The sequence below is a fragment of the Physcomitrium patens genome, chromosome 3 (genome assembly GCF_059467195.1).
Source record: "Physcomitrium patens ecotype Gransden chromosome 3, ASM5946719v1, whole genome shotgun sequence".
In the NCBI taxonomy this organism is placed as follows: Eukaryota; Viridiplantae; Streptophyta; class Bryopsida; order Funariales; family Funariaceae; genus Physcomitrium; species Physcomitrium patens.
Window position 1 is genome coordinate 15,971,748 of NC_143412.1, and position 17,253 is coordinate 15,989,000.

The following is a 17,253-nucleotide window of genomic DNA, read 5'->3' on the forward strand; positions in this document are numbered from 1 at the left end:
TGAGTGTCAAGGACAAAGACTCGATGAGGGAAAATATACACAAAAATGCTATCTCGATATAATAAGTCAAAATATAAACAAGTAGGTATATTAAAAGGAAACTGGAATGGCTATTGCCACAAGACAAGAAACTAAAGACTCTTGAACCTGCACTAGAAGCAAGAAAGGAGTTGACAAGAGTGAAGAAGCCTTCACTCTTGTCTCTATATATACTATCTAACTAGGGGCTACGTGGCGACGTTCTATAGGACCTCCAATATGTGTTGACTTTGTAGGACACATGCCTTGACTTACAAGGCAAGTTTTTCTATGTGTGGGCCACATAGTTAGCTTGATCTTCAAGCTAACAACATGTGTGGCACATGGCCAACTTGTTGACTACGTTTCTAATCCAAAAAGTCAATTAAAGACACCTATGAAGTCAAAGCAGCATCTAGGAAGTTTCTAGGAAGCTTCTATATTAAATATTATAGAATTAAGTTACTTTTATCTACTTTTACTTACTTCTACCTATTTCTATATGTAATTATTAGCTTACATGATTATGGCCGTGACATTACCCCCCCTTCTAGAGACGAGTTCCACGAGGAGCGGTCATCATATGTTGAGGAAATCTATGATGCGACGAATTGTATTCGCCACATACTCTGATCTCTGTTCTCTTCGAAGATGATTGATAGGGCCTCTCAACCATCGGTAGTGTCCCATACTAGGGCGGGAAGACCACCCAATTATTTGATCATTGTTGAGGCCTTCGTAACTTCCTTCGAATAGAATATTTGGAACACCATTAGGAGTTGTTCCTACCTCTAGCAAAATCACCAAACATCGGGAGTCCCTTCCCAAATCGTGATACCAAACGCATTGTATCTCACCATCTATTCGAAGAAGAACATGTCATTCTTGAAGATCTTCATCTCGATTGCGTCGTCTTCAAGGTTGTGACAATCATGATGTCTCGTCCGGTAGGTCAGCAAATGAAGGTTCTTGAGTTGAATCCGCTAGTTGTTGGCTCTCCATCTAATTAGCATCACAAATGCAAAGAAGTTACAAACAAGGATAGGAAATTGAATGTTATCTTGCCTCAATCTTGTCTCTTTTATAAGAGAGATTTTCATCTTGGTTTTGATGGATGTCGTTGATGAAAAACTTTGACTTTAGCTGATGCATTTGCTAGATTCTTGGATGGCTCCCATGTGCGTTCACTAATATCATATCCACGCCAATGAACAAGATATTCCAGCTTATTTCGTCGCCGCCTTGAGTCTAATATCTCTTCCACCTCAAATTCTTCATTATTATCTACTTCTATAGGAGGCGGTGGCATTTGTCTCCTTCCTTGTATATCCACTATCTTATATGGTTCAAGAAGAGACACGTGGAATACATGATGGATCTTCATTGACTCCGGTGTCGTATTACGTGCTTTCCTGCTCGAGAACGCGCCGGGCGTCTGGCTGTAGAAGGTAGTATGGAGATTCGCCGATAGTCAAGCAGTCTATCAATTTTTGACTGCTGGAATATAAACGACTGCAACAATGTACCGTAAATCTATACGGGTGCTCTTTGACTGCTTGTCGAAGTCCTTTTTGCCCCAGCCGGTAGGTCTCTAGACGTTACAGAGAACCCCGTACAACCCAAACTGTTAACCTTCAATACTGCTTTGTACTTACGATCTTGTATCCACTGACTGTCTTGTTAGATTAATCCAATAAATTTCATTCACTCCGCATACTCAATCCTATAGACACCCTTTTAATCCTTCAATCACAGACGTAACTTGATTTCACAAAACAGTCAAGAGTATTCAAACCCACTTCATTTAAAAATCCCGATTCACCATTACAACACTGACTTCAGCAGCGATTGCCTCAGTCTTCCCCAAAACTCTACGAAGAAGAAAAATCCAAATTCTATGTCTTTCCTTCCCCGACCCGAAGCATGAAGCTCCTCTCTCTAATTCCCTTGATCTTCAAAAACCTCCAATAAAAAAAACCGAACTGGTAACCTTGCAGAAGCTTGAAAAATCCTTCCCCCCCCTGATTTCCCTCAAAAAAAAAAAACCCACCCCCAAAACTATATCCCACCTAACCTTATCCTCTGAATTTCTTCAATCTTCCGTCTTAGATCCGGAATTGGCTCCCACCTCAAGCTTGGATCCGAAATTGGCTCTCGCCGTCAAGCTTTTTCCTCCGTTTTTGCCTTTAAGAAATCCATTTACCGAAAACAACGTTCCCTGAAACGGCACAGAGAACAGGACAGCCTGAAACAGAATCGAACCCCGTAATCAGGACCACATTGAGTCGCCCGACCAATTCAGGTCCTATATTGGGAAAGATGCTCGTAGTAACCTGGATGTTCCCGTAATTGGGTCAAATTGGTCCTCGCGTCAGATTGGCTAAGACCCGTAGTAAGACCTGGATTTCCCGTAATTAGACTGCACTGGGTTGACCGGCCAATTCAGGTCTCATATCGGATAAGAGGACCCGGATTGGATTATCAAAATTGGATCCAATTGGCTCCTCGAACCCGTCTTGTAAATTGGTCCTTCTCTTCCTGCTGACTCCCGTTATTGGAATCGAATGGAGCATTTCAGTATGCCCCGGCTGACTGTAACGGAGTGACTGAACCTGACCACTCAGTATTTGTACTGGAGTTGGTCGATGCTCCCAATATTCGAGGTAACTGAATATTAATAAAATTCCCCTTTCTTTTTATTTTCACTGTATAATCATGTTACAACACGACATCCACCCCCTCTAAACATGTGCATCCTCTGGTATGCACCAATTTACCCAATTGTTGTTTGATTCAGAATATATCCCCGACGTCTTTGTCCAGCTCGTCGTCGTCACCTTCATTATCCATATCACTTTCATCTTCTTGCTGCGGAATCTCTGTACCTTCATTAAGATCTTCCATATTCACCTCCGCGGGTCTTCGTTTAAATATTTTTACTCGCTTCCCTGCAATTGGTATTTTCAATTTTGTACCATCTAACTCCCGTAATGAGTAAGTCGCATTATCATGAACAGTTGTTACAACATATAGTCCAAACCAACGTTTTGAAAATTTCCGCAAAGTACTATGTTGATTATCCAGACTATTGTCATAAACAAGTACCCAGTCACCTTCCTCGATTGCTTTTGGTCTCAATCGATGTTGCTTATCGAATCGCGCCTTGTTTTGTAACCTTGCTCTTTTTAACCTTTCCAATGCTATCTGGACATCTTCCGTTCTTTGCTCCAATTGTCGAATCCTAATAGCCAGAAGTTCTTCTCTTGTCAATCCATCTTCCCATGGTAGCATACTCCAAGTAAGTACCTTTTCTTCAATCGGCATAATTGGTTTTTGACCTGTCATAAGTTCTACTGGCATATATCCTGTCACCGAACTATGTGTTGTTCGATCAGCCCATAATGCAAATGACAAAAGCCGTGGCCACTCTTTAACCTTCCCATTATAAGCTTTAACCAATGCTTTCTCAATCGGTGGGTGACCGCGTTCGCTTTTCGCATTCCCTTCCGGATTATAAGCAGTAGTCAGTGATAGTTTAACTCCACATCTTTCAAAGAACTTACGAGCTTCTTGTGCATTTAATTCTCCACGATCTGCAGTGATTTTTCCTACGCACCCGTAACGGCAAATGACATCTTCAAGCAAAAACCTACAAATCTCCTCTGTAGATTTTGTCCTCAATGCTCTTCCTTCTACTTGATTTGATAAATCTTCACGAGCTAAAACCAAATATCTCATCTGTCATAACCCAACCGACATAATAACCAAATCAACAACCCATTTATAATGAATAGCCAGAGGATACGTAGGATGAAGACCATCTCGATGTCGGATATTAGAATACGATTGACAGATTTCACATGACTCTACAAATGAGAGCACATCTCGATACATATTTTTCCACCAATATCGTTCCTTGAGTTTAGCAAAAGTAGCCCAGATTCCTCTATGCCCTGCCCATAAACTATCATGAAACTCCTTTAATAATTTTAGTTTTTCTTCCCTTTTGCCTATCACTCGTTGAGGCATCCCAATTCCTTTCTTCGGTCTCTTCCATAAGAATCCATCTCGAAGTAAAAATCCATATGCTTTTTTTCTTATTTGTTTGAATTTTTCTGTAGACCAATTCCCCTGCTTAGACAAGGTTTTCAAATAATGACCAATATCCAATAATTCTCCTTCATAAGATTCTTCAAGAAATAGCTTGTCTTCTCTGTTGAGATTTGATATTGAATAGAATTTCAATCCGACATCATCAATGTCTTCAACCATTTCGTCCTCCCTCTCGTATCTTGCTCGAGATAGCATGTCTGCTACTAAATTGTCTTTTCCAGTGATATGCTTAAATTCTAGATTTAGTGACTTAATATAAGCAATCCATCTCAACATTGCAATATCTAGCGTTGAACAGTTAATAATCATTCCAAGCAATGGCAAGCAATCTGTTTCAATTACTACTACTGCCCCAATCAAATAGTCCTTTTCAGCTTTCATAGCCGAAACGACTCCCCAAATTCTCTTTTGACTTGTGAATATGCACGTTGACAAATACTTAAAACTTTAGCCCCAAATCGAACTGCAAATCTACTCCCATTCGAATCATCTTGACCCACCGCCCATCCAACGGCAATTGGACTAGCGTCTACAGTAAGAATCACTGGTCTATTGCACTTATAATCAACCTTCTTCAATATTGGAGGTGACATCAATAATTTCTTCAATCTTTGCATTGCCTGAATATGCCTTTCTTTCCATTCAAATCGGTAACCCTTGCGTAATAGTTCATATAATGGATCCGCTATGTGAGCAAAATGAGGGATCCAGATTCGATAAAATACACATGCACCCAAAAACCTGCGAACCTCTGTTAAAGAACCACAATCCTCTTTCATCCTTCCAATTGCATCAACTTTAGTCGGATCTGGTTTTCTTCCGTAAGATCCGCATAAATGTCCAACAATTACAACCTCTCGCACTCCAAATACGAACTTCATACCCGATAATGTAAGATGAACTTCTCCAAGCCGAGTTAAAATCTTTTCACAATCTTGTATATGATCAACAACATATTTGCGACATCCCCTCGTATCTAAAGTTTCATCCTTGTCTCCTTCTCTGCACCCTTTTATAGGAACATCATCCAAAAAAGGCATAGTCTTTTCCGAAATAAAATCTCTCAATACCTTATTCATCCCATTCATCATATGCGCAACCGAGTTGGTCGCGCCTTGAGGAAGAGTGCACATTCTAACCAATCCAAGCAGTGTTCTCATCGTTGTCATATCTCTACTTCCTTCGGCAAGTTGAAATTGATCATAACCTGAATACAAATCACTCATTGAATAGATCGCCCTTCCAGCAAACGCCTCAGCAAATTCATCCACAATAGGTCCAATTCCTGCATTCCTGACAGTTACAGCATTCACCGGCTGCATATCTTGAATAAACCGCAGTGACCCATTCTTCTTAGGTACCGTAAACCATCGACTAGAATACGGCGCAAATGAAGGTTCTAATATTTTCATCTTTATCTTTTCTTTCAATAGTTCGACCAATTTAGGTAAATGTGCCCTCGGTACTGGAATTGGTCTTAGATTCCAAGGTACATGCGGTACAGTGAAGATAACCATAGGTGTTATAATATTTGGATCCACACACCCAATTTCATGAGATTCGAAGGCAAACGATCTACCTTGTTTAGCCAACATCTTTTTGAAGCAAGTAATTTCCTCCGGCAATAAAGAACCATCAGAACCAATCTTCAATTCTTCAAAAGTCTCTTCAGTAAACTGATGTCCAATACTCATTGGATCTCTTAAATTCGCTTCTTTTGATGCTTCTCCCATTTGTTCTTTAGAATCCTCTGGTAATGGTCCGGCAACAGGCTTTACCTTCTTATCTGTCGTTTTATATCTCGTCTCTACTGTGACTTCTGGTGCTTGAAAAGATTCAAGCATGGTATAAACCTCTCTCGAATGAATCTCAACAATCTTATCATTATCCCCTAACCCAATAGATGTAATCAATTCCAATGAATCTTCCAACCCATTTTCTTCATAAACACCCAAAATCCTCTCATCATCTTGCAATGTACCTATCTTGCGTAACTGTCCTTCAATATCATATAATCTTTTTCTTTCTTTTCTTTTAAAATCATCAACTTTCTTATACATAATATTTCCATTCTCCAATATACCAATAAAACTCGCATCAAAGGCACCTTCATCTCGCGAGAGTACCTCCTCTTTTGTACCTCCATAATCTCGCTTTACAGTGGTACCTCCCCAAAATCCTTAAATCCTTCAACAATCTTTGGCAATGGTTTCTCCCTCAACCTATCTCGATTCCGTTCATGGTTAGGAGGTACTGTTAGAAATTGTACAGCTTTCCTCCCATCTTCGCTCTGTATCCTTGCATAAGCAGAACCATCATCAAGTACCTTTGTTTCCATCCGTGTTGCCGTGATATAAGGTTGTCCTAAAATCAACGGATAAGACGTTGTATCTTGAACGAAGAAATGTTGCTCCGTCTCAACATCCCCAATCCAAATTTTGACATCTGGACAAGCTCCATATAATTCGCCTCGTGTGTTATTAGCTGCTCGTATTGCCCATCCATGTTCCATATCAATTGGCCATTTTTGCTTCTTATAAAGATCTTTAGACATGAGATTTATTTCAGAACCATGGTCCACCAAAGCAACTATTGGTTCTTCTATATCTCCTACCTTCACCAATACCTCAGTAGTTGCCCTTGCCCAATGCTTTCGAGTATAATGGCTCAAAGTTTCCATTTCCTTGTCACTAGAATCTTCGAAATGTACTCGCTGATTATACCCATTCTTTTCATTTGTTGGTTGCTTGTAACCAATATCAACCTCTTCTTCATCTCTACATATTCTTGCATCAATAGCATGACTCATTCCAGTTTCGCTCATTAATTGCCTCTTTCGCTTAATGCTGTCAATGATAACATCATGAAACTCCTTCTTTGCAATTCCCAAGACTTCTTTCAATGTGAATTCCACCTTAGCGTTTAATATACGTTCTTCCAACACCCCTTTCAAATTTGTTGCCGCTTCAATGTCAGAAAGTAGCTTATAAGCAATTGATTTGCCCTTATCTTTTGTCTCCATTGTTTTTTCTCCCAATGATGCTGAGGTATCCTTCACAGGCAATTCTTGTGAAGCTGCCTCTTGAGCCTTGTCTCCTCGAGTTTGCCTCTTAAAAGAATTTCCTTCTCTAGTATCATCAAAATTTCCTCATCTTTTTTCTTCCATCAAAGCTTCATGTTGGCTCTTAGCAATATATGCATGAACTGAAAGAGACTCAACAAGATCCTCCCAACCTGTTCTTCCTCGTATTGTAGTTGCAGTTCTCAATAACGCTTCTCGAGGTAATTTCCCTTCTTGCATTGTAGAAACGGCAGAAGCCCAAAACTCACTAGTTTCCGTACTTCCACCAATTGCATCATCTACTCTAGCACCATAACTTGCACTTTCTCATACTATTGTTTCATGCTCTTTTAAGTAATCTTGAACCAATGCTCTCATTCCTCCCTTGCCAAAATTGGTTTGAAGAAGATCCTCCCTATCTTTCAATGCTATCTTCCCATCTTTCCAGCAAATAATTCCCTGCCGTATCATATTATTAAATTCATTGCAATCTTTTCTAGTGTGTGAAGCATCATCACACCAAATGCATCTTTGTACATATCCTTGTTTTGAAACATTCTTCGAATTGTTTATAGAAGTATTCTCTTCAAGTCTTGCCAATTTGATTTGAAGATCTCGCATTCCTCGTATAATTTCTTCCATACCCATATCTGCTTTCTTTGACAAGGATATCGAAGGTTGAACTGTAGGCATTGTCGGTGGTGTTGTACGTACTGGAGCTTTGGGTGCTTGTACTGTTTTCGGAATATTGCTCCTATCCTTCCTCCTTTCTTTTTTTGTAAGCAACCCCACCGCATCTTCAACATTCTTCCACTTCGTTGTCAATCCTTCATCTTCTTCTTTGTCTTCAAGAAGGGGTTCTAATTTCTCTTGCAATTCTCCATCAGCAGCTTGAAGAAATAGATCAACTTTGTTCGGCTCCAATGTCAATTTTTCTACCTTCGATAATTGAGAGTACTGCCTCTCAAATTCCCTTAGTAGCTCTGTTGCTTGCAAATTCTTATTGGGCCGTTCAATCCATCCTAGAAACAGCTTCTTAGTAACGCGATCAGCATCTTCCAAGAAATATTCGTCTTTCAATGCATGTGAAAAATCCTCCCATGAATTCCCACAACGATCCGTAATCGATGTAATGTGGTCCCTTATCTCCGGTATCATGGCAAGTCCAAATAGTGCAACCATTTTTCTCTCAGAAACCCGATTTAATTCCATTTCACGAACATAACATCTTAAATACCTTGAAATATTCCTCCCATCAAATTGATCAATTTTATTGACCACTGCTTGCAATGCTTTGGTTGCCAAAGCTTCCTTTCGATCATTGCTTTGCTGTTGCTGCATTGACAATGAGAAGGCTTGAAACAAACTAGCAATAGACGGATCCATGTGCATACCTTGTCCTTTAGAAGACTCCCCACCAGAAACTTCTCCCAAAAATCCTTCAAAATTTTTATTTTCGTTTTCCATAAAAATAAAGATAAAATCAACCAAAATCCAATACCTTCTACCTCAAGCTTTCACGTCGGGTTCACCACTTATGTCGTATTACGTGCTTTCCTGCTCGAGAACGCGTTGGGCGTCTGGCTGTAGAAGGTAGTATGGAGATTCACCGATAGTCAAGCAGTCTATCAGTTTTTGACTGCTGGAATATAAACGACTGCAACAATGTACCGTAAATCTATACGGGTGCTCTTTGACTGCTTGTCGAAGTCCTTTTTGCCCCAGCCGGTAGGTCTCTAGACGTTACAGAGAACCCCGTACAACCCAAACTGTTAACCTTCAATACTGCTTTGTACTTACGATCTTGTATCCACTGACTGTCTTGTTAGATTAATCCAATAAATTTCATTCACTCCGCATACTCAATCCTATAGACACCCTTTTAATCCTTCAATCACAGACGTAACTTGATTTCACAAAACAGTCAAGAGTATTCAAACCCACTTCATTTAAAAATCCCGATTCACCATTACAACACTGACTTCAGCAGCGATTGCCTCAGTCTTCCCCAAAACTCTACGAAGAAGAAAAATCCAAATTCTATGTCTTTCCTTCCCCGACCCGAAGCATGAAGCTCCTCTCTCTAATTCCCTTGATCTTCAAAAACCTCCAATAAAAAAAATCGAACTGGTAACCTTGCAGAAGCTTGAAAAATCCTTCCCCCCCCCCGATTTCCCTCAAAAAAAAAAACCCACCCCCAAAACTATATCCCACCTAACCTTATCCTCTGAATTTCTTCAATCTTCCGTCTTAGATCCGGAATTGGCTCCCACCTCAAGCTTGGATCCGAAATTGGCTCTCGCCGTCAAGCTTTCTCCTCCGTTTTTGCCTTTAAGAAATCCATTTACCGAAAACAACGTTCCCTGAGACGGCACAGAGAACAGGACAGCCTGAAACAGAATCGAACCCCGTAATCAGGACCACATTGAGTCGCCCGACCAATTCAGGTCCTATATTGGGAAAGATGCTCGTAGTAACCTGGATGTTCCCGTAATTGGGTCAAATTGGTCCTCGCGTCAGATTGGCTAAGACCCGTAGTAAGACCTGGATTTCCCGTAATTAGACTGCACTGGGTTGACCGGCCAATTCAGGTCTCATATCGGATAAGAGGACCCGGATTGGATTATCGAAATTGGATCCAATTGGCTCCTCGAACCCGTCTTGTAAATTGGTCCTTCTCTTCCTGCTGACTCCCGTTATTGGAATCAAATGGAGCATTTCAGTATGCCCCGGCTGACTGTAACGGAGTGACTGAACCTGACCACTCAGTATTTGTACTGGAGTTGGTCGATGCTCCCAATATTCGAGGTAACTGAATATTAATAAAATTCCCCTTTCTTTTTATTTTCACTGTATAATTGTGTTATAACACGACACCGGTAGATGTAACCGATATGCAACTGGGTTGATCTGTTCAGAAACAGAAAAGGGGCCAAGCCTACGATAGTCCAACTTGTCACAAGGTCGAGTAGTCTTGATATTGCGACGAAGTAGCCATACCTTATCACCCACATTGAGTTGTGGTTGCTCCTTACGATATAGAACATAATCCTTCTTGACGACGACGAATCTTTTCTTGCTCAGTTAGGAGTTTAAAACGTACCGCGTCAATTTACATGTCTTCTACTTCCGAATGTACGTTTGGCAAAGATGTTGATGTTGCCATTGAGTAATAACGTTGAGGTTCCCGTAAATGATTCTCGGATCGAAATTCAAAAAGTCGATTATCACATTTTACCGCAAAATCAATTGCTTGACTCAAAGTTTGAGGATCAGGTAAGTTGAGCATCAATTTCTTTACTTCGTATTGCAATCCATAAAAAAATTGACTGATGAGTGCAGCATCATCCCACTTGATGTTAATTACAAGTTGTCAAAATTGTGAAGCATACACTGTTACTGAGCGATTTTCTTGTCGCAGAGTTCGGATCTTATTTGTTGCAACACGAGTTGCATCGTGTTCACCATACATAGATCAAAACTCCACCAAAAAAGCTTCCAAATTGTCCAATATTGGATTTCGTTGTTCAAGAAAAGACGAAAATCACGATAATACAGAACCAGAAAGTAGAGTGCCAATAAACCTGACTTGTGATCCTGGAGTTGGATAGCTTTGCGGTTGAAGTTCAATTGCCAATTGTACTTGATTGATGAACCCTCGAAACTTTGATCTCGTACCATCAAATTTCTCGGATAAGGCAATTTTTGGTTCTCTAGTGCTTACAAAGTGTTGTAAAATTGGAGAAGGAACGTGATTTGTTGTAGATGTTGAAGCAGCTCCGATCATCTCTATATCCCCACTTTCTGCTATTCTTGTTCTTTCATGTATTGATGAATTGAGTTGATGCATCGCAAGCATTAACTCCCTCATTTGCTCTTGCATTTGTGCCATTGCACTCTTCATTTCAACAAGCTCTACCATAATGACACTAAGAAGAAAAATTCGTTTGATACTGCTCAAGACAAAAGAAAAGAAAGACTTGATAACAAAGAAGATACTAAGAACAATATCGGTTTACAAGTGGGTAATCCGCAAACTTCTAATACGCTTATGTCTTGTCAAGAGAAAGGGGTAATCCACTCTTACTCAAGAAAAATAAAGCTCTGATATTGTAAGTGTACTCTTCTCAATCTATCAAGGACAAAGACTCGATGAGGGAAAATATACACAAAAAGGCTATCTCGATATAATAAGTCAAAATATAAACAAGTAGGTATATTAAAAGGAAACTGGAATGGCTATTGCCACAAGACAAGAAACTAAAGACTCTTGAACCTGGACTAGAAGCAAGAAAGGAGTTGACAAGAGTGAAGAAGCCTTCACTCTTGTCTCTATATATACTATCTAACTAGGGGCTACGTGGCGACGTTCTATAGGACCTCCAATATGTGTTGACTTTGTAGGACACATGCCTTGACTTACAAGGCAAGTTTTTCTATGTGTAGGCCACATAGTTAGCTTGATCTTCAAGCTAACAACATGTGTGGTACATGGCCAACTTGTTGACCACGTTTCTAATCCAAAAAGTCAATTAAAAACACCTATGAAGTCAAAGCAGCGTCTAAGAAGTTTCTAAGAAGCTTCTATATTAAATATTATAGAATTAAGTTACTTTTATCTACTTTTACTTACTTCTACCTATTTCTATATGTAATTATTAGCTTACATGATTATGGCCGTGACAGTGAGTGTATGAGCTTAGTGCAAGACCTTGATAGTGTCTTTGCTAAAGGAGCACTAATATTTGAGAGTTTTATGAGAAAGTAAGTCATTTTTGAGTGAACTGACGTGAGAGAGACGTTTGAAAGTCATGAAATCACATTACAAACCATTCCCCACCATTTAGACGTAATTTGGACTCAAAATATGCAAAAAGTTGCAAAATAGCGAATTTTGGGTTTGTAGTTCAGCAATCTTTAAGTAGTCATATCTTTTGCATTACAACTCCAAATCAAGAGTTTTTTGGACCTACTTGTAGCTTGAGATGGCATCTTTTGAGGTTGATAGCTTAAGAGTTGTTGAAAAGTTTAGAGGTGACAACTTTCACCACTGGAAGGCCAAAATGGAGCTACTTTTGGCATCATTGGATCTTTGGGAGATAATAGATGAGGAGGAACTTGCACCTGGGGTAGAGGCAAGCATCAAGGAGCAAAAAGACTTCAAAAGACGAGAGAAGAAGGCTTTTGGCATCATTGCCACCAATTTAGATGAAAGCAACTTTGCTCATATCATTTCTTGCAAAGGGGCAGTAGATGCATAGAAGACTCTTTGCAATGTCTATGAAAGTAGGAATCTCTCCAATGTACTATAATCAAGGCAAAAATTCTTCACCGTGAAGATGGAAGAAGGTGAAGATCTCATGGCTCATGTGAATAAGGTAAAAGCACTTGCAAACCAACTTGCTGTTGTTGACAAGCCTTTACTTGAAGAAGATGTTGTGATGACATTGCTCTCAAGTCTTTCGGACTCCTATTCCTCCCTCATTGTGGCATTGGAGTCCATTTCAAGGAAAGACCTCACTTTGGACAATATCACGGCAAGACTAGTCCATGAAGTAACCAAAAGAAAGCAAAAGGAGTCTATTGGGGAGCAATTAGCACTATTTACAAGACCAAGTAAGGCAAGTGCCCCTTTTCAACGTTATCTTCCTAAAACTTGTTACATTTGTGGAAAACCAGGCCATTTTGCTAGAAATTATTTCAAGGCAAAGAGAAGAGAAAGAGAGAATGCCAACAATGCTTTTCATGAACATGGAGGTGAAGACTTTGCATTCATGGCAAAACAAACTCCTTCCATGCTTGATATGAGCAAATGGATTGTAGATTCTGGATGTACCAAACACATGACTCCATACAAGTGTTCATTTAACACTTATCAATCAATTCCAGCAACCAAGATTTGGTTGGGTGTTAATGGTATGGTACAAGCCATTGGAATGGACACCATTGTAGTGGAGGTGGTGGTGAAGGGCATAATCAAGAGAATCACTCTCAAGGATGTGTTGTATGTGCCAAAGATGAAGAAGAACCTCCTTTCGGTGAGTAAACTTGTAACTCATGGGTGCAAAGTGCAATTTAACATGAATGGATGTTTTGTGAGAACCATGGAAGGCAAAGAAGTAGCAAAAGGGACTAGGGATGGCAATCTCTATATTATCAATTTCAAGAGGATCAATGGAGTGGAGGTTGCTGCCTTTGCTGAATTTCCATCAAATGAAGATAAGGTGGACATTTGGCATCAAAGACTTGGGCATTTGAATGCCAAAAGCATGAAGGAGCTTCAATCCATGGTAAGTGGCTTAGACCTTCGCCATTCTACCATGAATCTTACTTGTGAGGGATGCATTCAAGGCAAACAACATAGGACACCATTTCCTAGTGGAGTTGCAACAAGAGCAAACCAATTGCTGGAGCTTGTGCATTCGGATGTTTGTGGACCCATGAAGACACCATCTATGAGTGGAGCAAGGTACTTTATCACATTTATTGATGAATTCTCAAGGAAGGTATGGATTTACATCATCAAGGCCAAGAGTGAGTATTTTGCCAAGTTTAACGAGTAGAAAGCACTTGTGGAGAAGCAATGTGAGCACAAGATTAAGGTGCTGCGATCGGACAATGGAGGTGAGTATTTGTCCAAACACTTTGATGAGTTATTGAAGCATGAAGGCATTGCAAGACAAACCTCCACTCCCTACACCCCACAACAAAATGGAGTTGCTGAAAGAGCAAATCACACCATTATGGAGATGGCAAGGAGTATGATTCATGCTCAAAAACTTGGGTATGAGTATTGGGCGAAAGCTGTGGTAAATATCGTGTATACAAGAAATAGGTGTTCCACAAGTGTACTTGAAGGAATGACTCCCCAAGAAGCTTGGACTAGTAACAAACCTTGCATATCCCACATGACGATTTTTGGGTGCATTGCATATGTCAAGGTTCCAGATAGTATGATAGGCAAACTTGATGCAAAGGGCACAAGATGTGTATTCCTTGGTTATTGTGAAGGCACCAAGGCATATAGGCTCATGTGTTTAGATACCAAAAAGATCATCAAAAGTCGTGATGTAGAATTCTTGGAGCATAAGAGTGGTAGTGAAAAGTGGGAGATGTGTCCAAGTGGGAGTAGTGATGTGTTTCTGGACACATCTTCAATTCCAGCAAACAAACAAGAAGATGAAGAAGAGCATTCTCAAAGTAAAGAAAGAGAGGAAGATGCCATGATAGAAGAGCCCAATACTATGAAGACTTCAATTCCAGCAAGATACAATAAACACAATGAAGAGAATGAAGATGAAGAATATCAACCAATGAGTAAGAGAAAGAACTCCATGAACCATACAAGGCAACAAGAGATGCATGAAGGCTCATCCTCTTTGCATGAAAGAAGATATCCAACACGTGAGAGAAGACCACAAGGTGAATGGTAGAAGAACCACATCTTTCCACAAGTAAGTGAAAACCATGCCAATGTTGCTATTCTTGATGATCCATTGACTTTGTGTGATGCAATGAGGTGTGGTGATGCAATGAAGTGGGAGATTGCCATGCAAGAAGAATACAAATCTCTTATGGACAATGAGACATGGGAGTTGACTCCACTTCCACCAAATTGATCAGCAATTGGATGTAAGTGGGTGTTTAGAACCAAGAGAGATGCTATGGGCAATGTTGTGAGGTACAAGGCAAGATTGGTTGCCAAAGGCTACTCACAAGTTGCTGGAGTGGACTTTAATGAGACATTTGTACCCGTGGCCAAGTTCACCACCATTAGAACCATAGTAGCAATTGGAGCATCAATGGACCTTGAGATGCATCAAATGGACGTCAAGACAGCATTCTTGAATAGAGAATTGGAAGAAGACATCTACATGGAGCAACCTCAAGGATTTATTGAACAAGACAAACACCAACTTGTTTGCAAGTTGAAGAAGTCATTGTATGGACTCAAGCAATCACCAAGGGCATGGTACCAACACATTGACTCATTCTTTGTGAAGGAAGGTTTTGTAAGGAGTCAAGCTTACCATTCTTTATATGTATTGCAAGCCAAGGACTTCTTGCTGGTTGTGATCCTCTATGTAGATGATTTAATCATCTTAAGCAACACCATGGTAAGATTGGATTGGTTGAAGAAGAAATAGGAGAGAGAGTTTGAGATGAGTGATTTGGGAGAGCTCCATTATTATTTGGGTGTGGAATTCACAAAAAGTAGAGAATCAAAGACCATCACATTGAGCCAAAGCAAGTACATTGAAGAAGTGTTGAAACAATTCAACATGAGAGATTGCAAGCCCATTGGAATTCCTTTGGAGGCCAACTTTAAGTTGATGAAGCTCACGAATGAGGAGTATGTTGAAGTTGAGCATCAAATGCAAGGCATACCATACAAGGCAGCAATAAGCTCACTTATGTATGCAATGGTAGACACAAGGATGGATCTTGCATTTGCGGTAAGTGTTGTAAGCCAACACATGGCAAAATCAGGTCCTATGCATTGGGCAACCATCAAGAGAATCATGAGGTACTTGAAAGGCTCTTTGAACCTCAAACTATGTCTTAGAGGAGATAATATTGCATTACATGGATATTGTGATGCGGATTGGGCTGGAGATACAAACGATAGAAGGTCAATAACGGGCTATGTATTCTTTGTTGGAGTGGGAGCCATATCTTGGAATTGCAAGAGACAACCAACCATTGCAAGGTCCACAATGGAGGTGGAGTACATGGCAGCAAATCATAGAGCAATGGAGGCAATTTAGTTGAGGTTGGAAGATATTGGACTTGTGCAATTGGAGGCCATTCCATTGAGGTGTGACAATCAAGGATGTCTTACTTTTGCAAAGAATCCAAAGCATCATGCAAGAACCAAGCACATTGATATTCAACATCATTTCATAAGAGAGAAGATAGAGATGGGGGTTATTGATATGATGTATTGTGAAACCAAAGACATATTGGCTGATTTATTGATAAAAGCCTTAGTTAGAGAAAGACACAACAAGTTGAGTAAGGCATTAGGATTGATAGCTAATTGACCAATAGCAAAGTGGGAGTGTTGAAGGAAAGAACTCTTTAAGTAGTTGCTAATGGTCAATAGAGTACAAGTGTTGTTAGGAATATCCCATAAGGTTAGGTGCTGGTCTATAGTGCATTAGAATACAAGGGGAGGGCTGGTCCTAGGAGATATCCCATATGGGTTGTAGCACTTGGTACCTTGGTACTAGTATATAAGGAAAGGGTTGGCATGGGAAGAATTATCTCATACCACACTCTATTTGTTAAAGTGCAACCTTGATGGTCCTAACTTACTTGTGTGGAGTATGCTTTCTATGTTTCAACAAGATCAACGTAGATGCCTATTGAAAAGAAAAACCATAATTTAATGTACAAAACAAGATATGGTTGCTTCATCATAATATCAAGACTATTCATCCTTGTCATAATTTGAACTATCGCAAGCTTAGACCTTTTCCTATTTGTAGACAAATCAATCCAATTACTTATCAATTACATCTACTGGAGGCAATGAAGATCCATCATATCTTCCATATATCTCTACTTAAACCATACAAGTTTATGAACATACCAAAAAGAAAATAAGCTCCACGTCTTCCTACAAAAGTAGACGATAATGAAGAGTTTAAAGCGAAAGAAGTTCCAGACTCAAGGCGGTGCCAAAATAAATTAGAATATCTTATCCATTGGTATGGATATGATATTAGTGAATGCATATGGAAGCTAATATAGAATCTTGCAAATGCAACAAAGGTGGTGGAGGCTTTTTATCGATAACATCCATCTAAATCAAGATGAAGAATAGTAAGTCTTTGCTATAAAAAAATAATATTCAAAGAAGATTGCATTCTATTTTCTATCTTTCTTTGTAATTTCTAGGTATTTGTGACGTTAAAAAGATGAAAAACTAATAACTAGTAAATTCAACTCAAGAACTTTTATTTGTAGACTTATTAGATCAAACATTATAATTGTCACAACCTTCAAGCCAATGAAATCAAGATAAAGATCTTCAAGAATGACATGTCCTTCCTCGA